Below are 15,254 nucleotides of genomic sequence, written 5' to 3'. Positions count from 1 at the left end.
CATTGACGACGGTATATAATGGCTGTGAACAGTAACAAGGCAATAACAATTGAATGGTTCAGGAGTCATAAAGTTCAAGTTGTTTATACATGTTGCTTGAACCATCTTACTGTTTTTGTAATTCCAAACCAACTTGGACCCACATATAACTTTGTAATGCACATTAATGGGTTACATTACTGTGAAAGGGAGTACAGTGAAGCCTGTAAATTATGGATACCTTGGGGGCTGTCATCAGCTGTCTCTTTTTTTGCAGCTGTCTTTTTTGCAGCTGTCCTTATTTTCAAACTGGTCATTGTACTGTTTTTTTTAATTCAGTAGAATGGGGAGTTCTTTACCTAGCATCCATAACATAAGTGAAATCGCTCTATCCCTGGGTTAGAGGGGTGCAAGTATTCAATCCCAGAGATAGAGCGGTTTCTCTGCTACTAAGCGGTTTCTCTGCTACTATGGATGCTGGGTAAAAAGCTCCCCATTCCACAAAAGCCGCTTCTTTCACAAACCCCATTGCTGCCTTGCACTGATGCGTATCCTGTGTTTTAAGTTATAAAAGGGCTCGGTGCATTGAGGTCTGTAGTTTAAGTGTCTCTTGTATATTTTACCACGTTAAGTTATTTGAGTCTCTAAGTGTCCATTTTTTTCAAGTGTTTGTTTTTTGGGAATGTCTGTTTGCACAGGTTTCATTGTATATATGGGTAAATACGTGGATATGATTATGGGGGAGTTTTTTCACTGATTCTTCATGACTCCCCAAAAAGAAGGCAGGGAATATACCTGGTGCTAGAGTTATATATGCTGATCAGGCATAATTATAATCAATAGATTGGCACCATGCGTTCATGTAGCTTGGCAACTCAGCCAGGAGATCGGAATCAGAACTCGGTATAAGAAATGAATAGGACATGACGGGAAATAGTGATGAAAATAGCAATTAGCAAAATGTGTACATGAAATAAGTGACAATCCAATGGTGTGTGCAATATACAAAACTTTTAAAATATTAGCAGATTTCTTGTAACATTGTTCCGGTGAGTCAGATGTTTTATAACAATACAAGTATTGAAAGTTCTCATTTGTTCTTCAATGAACTGTCACTTTTATTGAAGTGTGATCTTAAAAGGAGAAATGTAACCAAAGTAGCAAGAACAATGTAAAGTTGCTCCTCCTCATGGGTTTTTATATAGATTTAAAAAAGAGTTTTCTCTTGCAGTCTGGGTACCCTATACATTGACTTTGCAGCCTTATGACTGTCACTTTATTGGTGTGGGGGGGACAGGAAGAGCATTCCAATATTACTGAAATGTGAATAAATGTGTTCTTGAGGAATTTGAAATTGGGCAATTTTTTGATATGTACATAAAACAAATTCATATTTTTTGATTGGAGCCAATTAGCGAATATCAGCAACAAGTCAAAAACATTAGAGATTGTCCTAATGCAGCTGGATGCTAGAATTGGAGAGTCAAGGTACTGGAGGGGGAGGGGCAAGTTTTGAGGGACTGGTGGCTATTCTTGGTCTTGCCTTGTCTTATGTTTCCAAGTCATGACATTTTCATTTTGGTGCCTTAGACAAAGTATGATTGATTTGTTGCTTGGTTTGCTACCGTCATCAGGAGGTCGATTTAATGTCAAGCTCGGTGTCCTTTGAGAAGACATTAGTTGCAATCTAAGATCACATCAGGGTGGGCTGCGAGAAGGCAGTCATCCACATATTCGCAGGCAACCTACAAGATATCCACGCTGTTATAGCGGAAGCTTTGGTCTGGATATCTGACTTAGCTATTGACTTTTAATTTGCTTTGCTACTACCATACAGAAGATGAGGATGATTGATTGATTTGTCATCAATATTTCAGACCAAAGAACCCATTCTTCAGTAGGTCATTCACTCCAAAGAAATAAACCTCTCCTAGATTATCCATATATAACTAGACCGTCTCCGAATGTATATTAAATGTTTTCCCTAATCCTACATTATCTTCTGTACACCCTGCAAACAGCTACCCTTCCACTCAAATACCAATCACTTAATTTAATAATCTCATCACTTTTATACTGTCCAGTTCATCTTGCAATGTATCTAAAACAATTGGAAAAATTCAGTTCTTTATACATCATATAGTAGATTGTACAGTGAATTTATGTTCGGTCTAGTATTTGCATGCCAGATTGACTCAATTATTTTGTTTTACTTTTTGTTTTTCCTTCTATAATTGCTATACACAACACCTGTTCTATTGATTTTGTTTATGACAGCAATATACAATACAAGATTTGTGTTGGAAAGGTCACTTTGGCATAAGAATTCTGCTTTAATTAGTTTAAACAGTGGAGTAACCATCTGTCCATTCAAGCCCTACTGATTACATAGCTCTAACTACTCTGCATAGAAAGATGATTTAAGCTTTTCTGATGCACCTCAACCAATAACTTACAGTTCTTAGACCAGCCTGCTTTTTGATTGCAAGCAAGCCTGTCTGACTAAGGCAAGAAGCTGGCATGGAATTTGGGAGAGCCAGTAGGCAATGTAAAAATATATCATGCATGCTCTTGCCATCAGTTATGTAATCCTATATCTCAACCATTTGAGTAACTAAGCAATTATTTTACATTGAAATATCTTGATAGGTTCAGATGTGCTTCCCCCATGTTTTACATTGAACCCAAGTACTCCTCCTATGGAGGGACCTTTTTTTTCTATGAGAAGTTTTAGATACGTATTCCCTGTAGCAAAGCCTAGCTCAAACAGCCTGAATCAGTTTGAAATTACTCTTGACATCTACCTTATCTATTTTAAATCTGGTTACCAGATTTAAAATAGATGTGTCGGTATTGATAAGCTTGAGAATTGTCATTCTGTTTGAAACCTGTACAGATGAAGATTTGCCAAGAAGCCTGCTAAGCAATGAAAAACTCAGCCATTTCAGGTTTCTGGAAAGAATTGAGATTCCCAATAAACTTACAAACCTAAGAATTATGATGAATGCCATTCTTCCCACTAAACATTCTTCTATGACTGGTTTGTAACATTGTGCGTGGGTTTCCTCCGGGTGCTCCGGTTTCCTCCCACAGTCCAAAGATGTGCAGGTTAGGTTGATTGGCCATGATAAAAATTGGCCCTTAGTGTTAGGGGGGATTAAATACGCGGGGTTACGGGGATAGGGCTTGGGTGGGATGGCTGTCGGTGTAGGGACCGGGTGCTAGGGTTTGGATGATCAGCCATGATCTCGTTGAATGGCGGAGCAGGCTCGAAGGGCCGAATGGCCTACTCCTGCTCCTATCTTCTATGTTTCTATGTCTCCTCTTGTATATGGCAGTCGAAGGCCACTCATGGAAAATCATAAAGCAGGAGATCCTACATGTAAATTAAATCAATCCTGTATAAAGAATGAAGGGAGGAGTACATGATTTTTTAAAAATACTTTTCATAGCCAGCTTCCTCCAAGTTGCTGTGTCTCTCAAAGTTCAACTCTCTTACTAATCTGTTTGTTAAACATTTATAAACCTGTACTGAGAATATACTTCAGTTTTCCATCACACTAAATGAAGTCTGACTTCATACTTATGGGCAACACATAGTTATAAAGTAGAAATATAAATGGATTGATTCATGTATTTAAAATTTAATTGATCTTTGGTATTGCTGCTGAACACATTAAATAGCTTTAAATATACAGCAGAATATATTTTTATCCCTTTATTCTCTATTTTCTTTGCTATCCATTAAAAAAAATTCTTCTGTAATGTTCAGCTTTCAATTTTCAATTTACATCTACTCAATGTAATTATATTTCTTTTATTTTAAAATACTACAAGCATTCCTCACAGGTAATTCTGGCCTGGAGCATAATTTCTGATGCTTACTGTAGTGCTGAAACAATATAAGACACAACAGTGGTTTGCTTATCATTGTAATACAGCAATATTACTGAAGTAATAGATCACATAACTGACATGAATTTAAAAATATTACATATATTACTGATACTGAGAGATGCAGGCATTGCGTCTATTTTGTAGAACTATTTACCTACAACTTTATAAAAAGTTGTTATATGCATAAGGTCCAAACAACTATTCATTCTTCCCTTCCCAAAGTATCTTATTCTCAGTAATTAACATTATAAAATATAGTCAATGTCCTGTGGCATTGCTCATGGGGACTCGAGACCAAGAATAGTCTTCAGGTAAAGTGCAGTTAGAGGGCCTGGGTATTTGGACTAGAGTGCGCAGATGTAATTCAGTTCCCATTTCGAAGTCATGCATTCTGTCATTGTACAATACAGTACCTTGATTTTTTTTTATGTCACTAGTCAATGTCCTGTGGTTTTGCACACAAGTAGATCAGACCTAGTCTTTGGGTGAAGTGGGAATAGTGGCTGGGGGATCATTGGACTGGGAATGCAGACATAATCAAGTCCCTATTTGAAGGACAAATAATTTCTTATTTTTATATAATACTTTGATTTTATATTGCTATTTGGAGTGCAAAGTGTATGACAATTTGGGAAGTGAAAAGGTGGAGTTGGTTCGAAAGCAAAATATTGAGGATGCTGAAAACCTGAAATAAAAGCAGACACTCAGCAGGTCCAGCAGCATCTGTGGAGAGTGAAAGAGTGTTAACGTTCGAGGTCGATGACCTTTCATCAGAACTGGAAGATGTTTGAGATGAACAGTTTTTAAGCAAGTGCAGAGCCAGGAAAAAGAGGGCAGGAAGAGAACAAAGGGAAGGTCTGCGTGCACGTGGTGGTGGGCAGAAGTGATTAAAAAACAAAAGTGATGAGGGTGCAAAGCAAAATGAGGGAATCAAAAAATGGTTCTAGAGGAGATGTAAATAGACATAGCAGAGGCGATGGGGATATGGAAAATCTGGCAAAAAGAATGCTTCCATGGCCCAGTAATGTGGCAGAGAAAGGTAGATAGACCCCAGGGATGTGGACCACCCTGCGAAATACATAGAGGGAAAGTAAGATGGGATTGAGAGAGAGGGATAAAAGAGACAAAGTTTTTTTTTTAAAGTTTATTTTTTTAGATCTCCAACAATAATTAAAATCTGTAGGAATGAAACTGCACACTTGTAAAAGTTAATTTTCAGTGCCAGAGAGGTTGTTTGGCAGTAATTAAGAATGATCACACTGTTTAAAAAATTTACTTACATTGGAATGGATAAGCCCTAACTTTTTCTGGCATGTTTAGTGGGTATATATTACGTGAGTACAGCAACTTCACACCCATACATGGATTTCAGTGCTGAGTCTTTCAGTCAGAAACTGGCATAGCGCACCTTCTGGAGAAACAGAGCAACTTCCTGATTTCCACATTTAACTGCGCATGTGTGGTCGCTGGAAGTTGCTGTCCGATTTACATTTTAATAATGGTGAGTACCATTAGCCTCGCCGTTATTTCTACCGCAAAATCTGGCCCATTATGTTTCCAGCAACTTGTGTCAATTCGCCACTGGAGGATTGGGGATCACAACTGTCTAACTTATGGCGTTCGACACCAATATCACCATTGCAGCGAATTCTGGGCCAATGAATTGTAAGTAGTTCCTCTGACACGCAAAAGCAGAACAGAAACATAGTAATACAAAAGCAAAATACTGTTGGTGCTGGAAATCTGAAATAAAAACAGAAAATGCTGGAAATGCTCAGCCGGTCAGACAGCATTTATGGTGAGAAAAACAGTTAACATTTCAGGTAGATGACCTTTCGTCAGGATCTTGAGTGATTTTTTTAATCAAATATCCTATTAAATCATTTTTGACACTTTTAACAATTAACTACCACTGATTAAACAGATCACAGTGCCAGCACTGTCCGGTTACTCATGGTGTGTACACATTTAGTAGCAACACTGTGCATGACATCACTAGGATATGTTGCTTTTGGAAATAACCTGAGCTGTTGATTAGTTGTGTACATTTTCTGAAACATAAAATATGACCTTTAGTACACTCTGCATTATGGTGACAACACTGGATGAAAAGAAGTATTTGGCTGGTCCTGATGAATTCTTACAAATTAGGCTTGCCTATGTCACAGGTTTCAATATTTTGCAATATATTTGACCATAATTTTGTGTCACAATATATTAATGAGTCATTAATGCACCCTAAACCTTCCTTGTCCTTTACAATTTATTTTACATTTATAAAGTTGAGTGCCTTTTAACAATTAAAACATTCCATTAAGAATTCCATTTGCTTCATAAACCACCCTTGAGAATCTTAGGACAAAAGAATTTAGCTGAATTCTTACTGACGAGATTTCTCTAAAACAGCTGTGGTGCAATACACTGTTCCCATAAAGACCGTTGCACAGTGAGAGTCATTCTTTTCATAATCATAATCATCATCAACTTTATTGTCATTGTTAGTGCACAAGTGCAGTACAACGAAATGTAGGCTTGCGGCTCCCGAGAGTGTACATTTAGATTAAGACATTTAAACATTCAACATACATTTGGCTTGTAATACATTAACATAAACATAACCATAATAAAGTGCATTGGCAGATGTGCAGGCTTTAGAGTTTATTTGTGGAGTTCAGTAGGATGACAGCCCTGGGAAAGAAGCTGTTCCTAAATCTGGTCGTACGGGTGCAAATGCATCTGTAGCGTCTCCCAGATGGCAGGAGGGTGAACAGACTGTGGCTGGGGTGGGTAGGGTCTTTGATGATGGACCATGACCTCCGTAAACAGCGTTTCTGGTATATGTGCTCTATGGTCGGTAGCCAGGTGCCGGTAATGCGTTGGGCAGTTTTGATTACCTGCTGCAGGGCTTTCCGGTCATAGTAGCTACAGCTGCCATACCATACTGTGATACAGTTTGTCAGGATGCTCTCTATTGTGCAGCGGTAACAGTTATAGGGGCTCAGGGGTGACAGGTTACATCCCTTCAGCCTCCTTAGGAAATATAGGCGCTGCTGGGCCTTCTTCACCAGAGAGGAGGTATTGAGGGACCAGGAGACGTCTTCTGTGATGTGGACTCCGAGGAACTTCAAGCTGTCCACCCTTTCCACCACAGCCCCATTGATGTGGATGGGGGTGTGACTTCCACCTTTAGACTTCCTGAAGTCCACCATGATTTCTTTGGTTTTCTTGATGTTAAGGGCCAGGTTGTTATCGGCGCACCACTTCACGAGATGCTGGACCTCCTCCCTGTAGGCTGACTCATCGTTGTTGGTGATCTGGCCTACTACCGTGGTATCATCCGCAAACTTGATGATGGTGTTGGAACCATGAACAGCCACACAGTCGTGGGTGAAGAGGGAGTAGAGGAGGGGGCTTAGCACACATCCTTGTGGAGCCCCCGTGTTCAGGGTCAGGAGGGGGGAGGTGTGGTTACCTAATTTGACAGACTGGGGTCTGTTTGTTAGGAAGTCCAGGGTCCAGTTGCAGAGGGAAGTGTTCAGGCCAAGAGTGTGGAGTTTGGTGGCCAGCTTGTTGGGGACGATAGTGTTGAATGCTGAGCTGTAATCTATGAACAGCATTCTGATGTAGGTCTCTACCATCTAAGTGATTCAGTGCAGAGTGTAGAGCAGTTGTGATTGCTTGAGTGATTAACACAATCCACTTACCATTCTGTTTTAAAGTTTTCTGATACTGTTTAATATTAGACCAGTTGTGGCATAACTTTGCGCCTTTCGCAACATCGGGACATTACAAGGCACTTTACAACCAATGAAGTGGAGTCACTGTTGTAATGTAGGAAACACGGCAGCCAATTTGCGCACGGCAATCTTTCACAAACAGCAATGTGATAATGAACAGATAATCTGTTTTAGTGGTGTTGGATGAGGAATAAATGTTGGCCACGATACCAGGGAGAACACCCCATTCTTGTCTTAAAATAGTGCCATGGGATCTTTTACATTCATCTGAGAGGGCAGATGGGGCCTCAGAGTAACGTCTCATCTGAAAGACGGCGCCTCCGACATGTAGCACTTTCTCGGTACTGTACTGAAGTGTCAGCCTGGATTTTGTGCTCAAGTCTCTGCAGTCCTATGCTCTTATCGCAAACCTGTTTATGTTGACATCCCACTTAGGCTGGCAAAAAAAGTGAAGTTCGAGTCCTACTCCACATGTTAATACCAAAAGCTTACCGTTTATGATGACATTGACTTTTCTTTTTAAGTCCCTTACAACGTTAAATACTTATCACTTGCTGTTTCTGTTGACAGGTATTCTCCGCTGCCCCTTCCTGCTAAGGCCTCCGTACTTGTAAATTCTGCTCATACCTGACTATGCTGAAAGACGCTGACACAGGAGTAGGTGGTACCCAGATCAATGCCGACCACTGGGTTGGTTTTGGAGTTCGAGGCTGTGGGAAATTAAGGGGATACTGTGGACACTCAGCGGCTTGTGCTAGACTGGCTGTTGGAGGCGATGGAATGACCAGAAATAGGCCAGTTAGCAAAGCAGAGTCAGTGGAGGCAATTAAATATAGTTGGTGTCCACCAGGGAGACAGCTTCATACAGGGGTCAGAGGTCCAGAACATCCCAAGCAACAAGAGCAGGATATTGATATCAAATCAGAGCCACTGCAGGTCAGGTTGCACTTTCTGGAAGTTGACAGCACTGACGATGTGTTTAGGACATCCAGGAACCAGCAGTTATGCAATATTTAAAGCTGCTTTATTTCCCTGGGTCATTCTTTTTTATATTAATACCCAGATAGGACTGTATTTCACTACCAAATGCAAGCATTGATTAGCCAAATGAGCCGAAATCCAGATCTGAAGCACACTATTTGGACGCCAGAGACTGCAGTCAAGCTCAAAATCTCCCTAAAGCCCAATTTTATTTTCTAAGGGGGAAAAATTGGGTGGCACCCCTTTTGGGGCGCTAACGTTGGTGGGGCATTAACTTTAGGGCCCTGAAAAAGTTAGCACCCCTTTCACCGTAAATTCAGTAGTAGTGCCCCAAACAGGAGGTGGGGCGCTGCTGTAAGCGTCCTCCTTGGGGCGATACTGTAAGCCTCCTCCTGCTTGGGGCACTACTGGAAGCCTCCTCCTGCTTGGGGCACTACTGTAAGCGTCCTCCTCCTGCTTGGAGCGCTGCTGTAAGTGTCCTCCTCCTGCTTGGGGCACTACTGTAAGCCTCCTCCTTGGGGCGCTACTGTAAGCCTCCTCCTCCTGCTTGGGGCACTACTGTAAGCCTCCTGCTTGGAGCGCTGCTGTAAGCATCCTCCTCCTGCTTGGAGCACTACTGTAAGCATCCTCCTCCTGCTTGGAGCACTACTGTAAGCGTCCTCCTCCTGCTTGGAGCACTACTGTAAGTGCCCTCCTCCTGCTTGGAGCACTACTGTAAGCGCCCTCCTCCTGCTTGGAGCACTACTGTAAGCGTCCTCCTCCTGCTTGGAGCACTACTGTAAGCGTCCTCCTCCTGCTTGGAGCACTACTGTAAGCCTCCTCCTGCTTGGAGCACTACTGTAAGCGGCCTCCTCCTGCTTGGAGCACTATTGTAAGTGTCCTCCTCCTGCTTGGGGCATTACTGTAAGCGTCCACCTGCTATTACTGAATTTGATAGCGCTACGTGCAACAGCGCCGCGTCATTGCAGGCCTCCTCCCCTGATTAAAGGAGGGGCCTAGCACTGCGTGCACCAGGGCCCTGCTGGACCACCGGGGAGCGGGGCACCGGGAAAACAGCCCGGCACTCGAGAGGAGCGATCGCGGCCGGCACCTCGCATTAAAAAAAAAGTGAAAGGGGGCAGGTGCTGGCAGTTGGCCACAATAGAAATGGCCGCCCGACCCACCTGCCCCTTTAACTTGTGTTGCCGCCGCTGCAGATCACCCCCTGATCATGTCGGACATATCGTCCGGCAATAGGTCAGGGGGTACAAGGGAAGTTAGCGGCTGGGGTGCAAGCAGGATGCTGGTGACGCAGCACCGCGGGGCGCTACCGGCTACTGTCGCTGCTAACCTCCCGCTGAATTTTGCGGGCGGCATTAGTGGCGCCACGCCCGGGCACTAGGGGATTTGAGGGGCACAAATCAACCCAATTTTTCCCCCATAAGTTCAAAATACACTTGCATTTCTTGGTTGATAGTAGAAACACCTTAACCTGCTCTTTGATATTGTGGTTGAGCAAATCTGAGACTCCCAAATCCTATTAACATGGATCCTGCGCTACTGAGATTCCAAACAGAATTGCCCACTGCACAGCAGCTGTTAGGCTGCTATTTACATACAGGAAAATTATTCCTAACAAACCCTAGAATGAGAAGAATGAATAGATAAAAGAAAAACAAAGTGAGCGGTTGGGCAAGGAAATTATAGAGCTTTAGCCTTAAATGGAACTGTCTCCATTACAATCCACTGGCTCAATCTTTAAACTTGAACTGAAAAGCCTTCTGAAGCCAGAAAAAGGTTCGAGGTAAGATACCCAAAAAAGCTGATTAGCAGATCTGTCACTGGGTCCAAAACCAGACTGCTTCCTTCCCTGAAGCACAACCAAAAACAACCACAGACTTTATCAGATCCCTCCTCATTTTCAAACAGTAACTAAATCCTTCTATCCACTCTTGGATTATGAGTTACCTCTTTTTAGTATAAGCACTATCCTTAATGCAACCATTAGTGTGTTCCTAATAACTTAGATCATGGAATCTGACCCAAAAATACAGACCTGATCTTAAAAATTTCAAGTCTGAGGTATTTGATCTGCTTTATTACTTGTGTGATATGCTCCCAAAATATTCTTGCATTTGGGTAATCCCACAGCATCTGCAAAAGCATATCTTCCATAACGTGATTGATAACAACCATTCAAATTCCACTCCAGAGATTTGAGCACAGTGCAGTTTTGAGGGAGTGCTGCAGTATTGAGGGAGTGCTGCACTGTCAGATGAGATGTTAAACCAAGGCCCTGGCTGCCGTGTTTCCTACATTGCAACAGTGACTCTACTTCAAAAGTACTTCATTAGTTGTAAAGTGCTTTGGGATGCCCTGAGCTCGTGAAAGGCGCTACAAAAATGCAAGTCTGTCTTTCTTTATCCAGTAATATCTTTGTATTAAACGACTTCATCATAAAGTTTGCATTAGAGTCAATAACGTAACCCTTGACGGGCATGACCACAAAAAAACCTCTTTAATCAAATAGAACGTCGGGTAATTCAGCATTCTGTGAAAATTCCAACTCATGTGGCTATCAGAGTTTTAGAAAAACCTGCTTGATACAAAAATGCAAGTCTTTATTTTTATTTAAACGCCTTTCACAATGTTCCAAAGTGCTTTACAGCCAACTAAGTACTTTTACAGTGTAGTCACTATTACTGTTTGGGTGTTACTTAGCTGACAAACACTTAATCAGGAGACAATTCTCTTTAAGCATAGTCAATTACTTTTTCGCTGTCTATTATTAAGACAAGTATTGCGAGGGGAAATGGTAATAATCATGGTCAGCTGTTGGGGATACTTTTGTAGTTTCTCTCAGTCCCAGTCAGTTTCTCCTAGCAGCAGTATTTTCATTTTAATCAGCAGAATGAATGTTTTAAAATGCCAGTATTCTGCCTCCCTCCACGTCCCTGACATTGAAGCTGGTTACTGTAATAGCTACTCTTACAGTCAGTAAGTACTCGGCTCTGGCCTGCTCACTGCCACTGTTTAAAATTTAAAACGGGATGAAAGTGCCACGGCTGGATGCTTGCCTATTATAGGAGCAGCTGTCACAGTAACCAGCTGGTCCCACAGACTCAATGTTGGATCAGCAGTCTGACAAGAGAGAGGCAGCTACAGGGTTGAGAAAGGTGGTGGCGAGGTAGAGCTTTATGTTGTTAGCATATGTGTGGAAGCTAACCCCCTGTTGGCGGATGATATCGCCAAGGGGGCAGTATGTAGATGAGGAAGTGGAGGGACCAAGGATAGATCCTTGGGGAACTCTGGAGGTGACCGTGCTGGAAGGAAGACAAGGCATTGCTGGACATGCACTGGCTACACTCAATAGGTAGAAATGGAACCACATGAGAGCTGTTCCATGGAGCAGGATGGCAAAGAAGAGGTGTTGGAGAAGGATCAAATGGTCTACCAAAGGCAAACGCTGTGGAGGAGTTGAGAAGAGATAATACACCACAGTTACAATCACAAAGGATGTTGTTCAGTTCCCCTACGCTCACTGGCACTTAAATTCAAAAATCTAATTTTAAAGCGCACTATTGAGCTGAGTGTCTGCCAACTGTTAGACCAAATATTAAAGTAACCAGCCGGAAATTTCTTTAGATGTTGGGTGAGCTGAAAGAGGTAGAAGATCAACACTTTAAAACATGCTGATGGATAAAATTAATAAAGCATAGGGGAGGGGATGAATTGACAGAGGAAGTGAGCTCAAGGGTGAATCATCGATTGTCAATTGTTGCTAGCCGAGGCAGATGGGTTCTGAAGTGGAGCTGGGAAAATGCCTTTCTAGTAAATCCAGCTGGAGGTTACACTGCTCACCTTAACTTGGTAACAAAGCTTTGTTGTACCTCCTAATTGAATTGATAAGAAAATGTTGTCTCTCCCCTAAGTTTTCTGTTTAAGATCAACTGTTGTTTGGATTTTTAAAATAAGATTCTGCCAAAGTGCAACTCATTTTCTTACTAAGTTGTTTCCAGTGGTTTGAATGTCTGTTGGTGATAACTAACTTGGTAGCCTAAAGAGGTTCCTTGTAACAAAGATAACGCTGAGCTCATGACCTTTCAGTTAGATGGCAGCAGCTTTAAAAAACAAGTTCACACAAGTTTGTCTTCAAACCACATCCTCAGTTGCTGCGAGGACGACAACACTTTCCTGTGTGTCTATGTAAAAATGTAAGGGAGCAGTGCATATCACAATGCTTGAATACCTTGCTTGTAGTTTATGAAACACACAGATATAATTTAAGGTTCAGTTGGAATGTGCAGAAGGAAATGTTGCAACAAAAAAATCTTTCCTGATCTCAACTGTATCGTTCTGGGGAAGCACTAAGCAGAGATTGATGCTTATTTATATTTGTTCATAGGATGTGGGCATCGCTGGCAAGACCAACATTTATTGCCCATCCCTAATTGCCCTGGAAGGTGGTGGTGAGCCGCCTTCTTGAACTGCTGCAGTCCTTGTGGTGAAGATACTCCCACAGTGCTGTTAGGGAGGGAGTTCCAGAACTTTGAACCAGTGACGATGAAGAAACGGCGATATACTTCCAAGTCAGAATGGTGTGTGACTTGAAGGAAGACTTGCAGGTGATGGTGTTCCCATGCGCCTGCTGCCCTTGTCCCACTAGGCAGTAGAGGTCACGGGTTTGGGAGGTGCTGCCGAGGAAGCCTTGGCGAGCTGTTGCAGTGCATCTTGTAGATGATACACACTGCAGCCACGGTACGCCAGTGGTGCAGGGAGTGAATATTTGTTTAGGTGGTGTGGGAAGGTAGCATAGTGATGAGCCAGCCTACAGGGAGGAGGTCCAGCATCTCGTGAAGTGGTGCGCTGATAACCTGGCCCTTAACATCAAGAAAACCAAAGAAATCATTGTGGACTTCAGGAAGTCCAAAGGCGGAAGTCACACCCCCATCCACATCAATGGGGCTGTGGTGGAAAGGGTGGACAGCTTGAAGTTCCTCGGAGTCCACATCACGGAAGACCTCTCCTGGTCCCTCAATACCTCCTCTCTGGTGAAGAAGGCCCAGCAGTGCCTATATTTCCTAAGGAGGCTGAAGGGATGTAACCTGTCACCCCTGAGCCCCTATAACTGTTACCGCTGCACAATAGAGAGCATCCTGACAAACTGTATCACTGTATGGTATGGCAGCTGTAGCTACTATGACCAGAAAGCCCTGCAGGGGGTAGTCAAAACTGCCCAACGCATTACCGGCACCCGGCTACCGACCATAGAGCACATATACCAGAAACGCTGTCTACGGAGGTCACGGTCCATCATCAAAGACCCTACCCACCCCAGCCACAGTCTGTTCGCCCTCCTGCCATCTGGGAGACGCTACAGATGCATTCGCACCCGTACGACCAGATTTAGGAACAGCTTCTTTCCCAGGGCTGTCATCCTACTGAACTCCACAAATAAACTCTAAAGCCTGCATATCTGCCAATGCACTTTATTATGGTTATGTTATGTTAATGTATTACAAGCCAAATGTATGTTGAATGTTTAAATGTCTTAATCCAAATGTACACTCTCGGGAGCCGCAAGCCTACATTTCATTGTACTGCACTTGTGCACTAACAATGACAATAAAAAGTTGATTTGATTTGATTTGATTTGATTACTGGACTAGTAATCCAGAGGCTTGGCCTGAATAGCCGGCGACATGAGTTCAAATCCCACCATGGCAGCTGGGGAATTTAAAGTAATCTGGTATAAAAAGCTAGTACCAGTAATGGTGACCATGAAACTATCGGATTGTCGTAAAAACCCATCTGGTTCACTAATGTCCTTTAGGGAAGGAAATCTTCTGTCCTTACCCGGTCTGGCCTATATGTGGCTCCAGACCCACAGCAATGTGGTTGACTCTTAACTGTCCTCTGAAATGACCTAGCAAGCCACTCAATTGTAACAAACTGCTACGAGAAACAATAAGAATAAAACTGGACGGACCGCCCGGCATCGACCACGGCACCGCCTTCGGACATGACAATGGCAAACCTGGCCCAGTCTACCCTGCAAAGTCCTCCTCACCAACATCTGGGGACTTGTGCCAAAATTGGGAGAGCTGTCCCACAGACTAGTCAAGCAACAGCCTGACATAGTCATACTCACAGAATCATACCTTTCAGCCAATGTCCCAGACTCCTCCATCACCATCCTTGGTTATGTTCTGTCCCACCGGCAGGACAGACCCACCAGAGGTGGTGGCACAGTGCTATTCAGTCGGGAAGGAGTGGCCCTGGGAGTCCTCAACATTGACTCCGGACCCCATGAAGTCTCATGGATTCAGTTCAGGTCAAGCATGGGCAAGGAAACCTACTGCTGATTACCACCTACCGCCTTCCCTCAGCTGATGAATCAGTACTCCTCCATGTTGAACACCACTTGGAAGAAGCACTGAAGGTAGCAAGGGCACAGAATGTGCTCTGGGTGGGGGACTTCAATGTCCATCACCAAGAGCGGCTCGATAGCGCCACAGCTGGCTGAATCCTGAATGACATAGCTACCAGACTTGGCCTGTGACAGGTGGTGAGAGAACCAACACGAGGGAAAAAACCTACTTGACCTCGTCCTCACCAATCTGCTTGTCGCAGATGTATCTGTCCATAACAGCATTGGTAGCAGTGACCACCGCAAAGTCC

Source organism: Somniosus microcephalus, chromosome 23, assembly GCF_052327205.1.
Source record: "Somniosus microcephalus isolate GS21.2 chromosome 23, FLI_Smic_1.0, whole genome shotgun sequence".
Classification (NCBI taxonomy): Eukaryota; Metazoa; Chordata; class Chondrichthyes; order Squaliformes; family Somniosidae; genus Somniosus; species Somniosus microcephalus.
Note: the sequence above shows the minus strand (reverse complement) of the source record.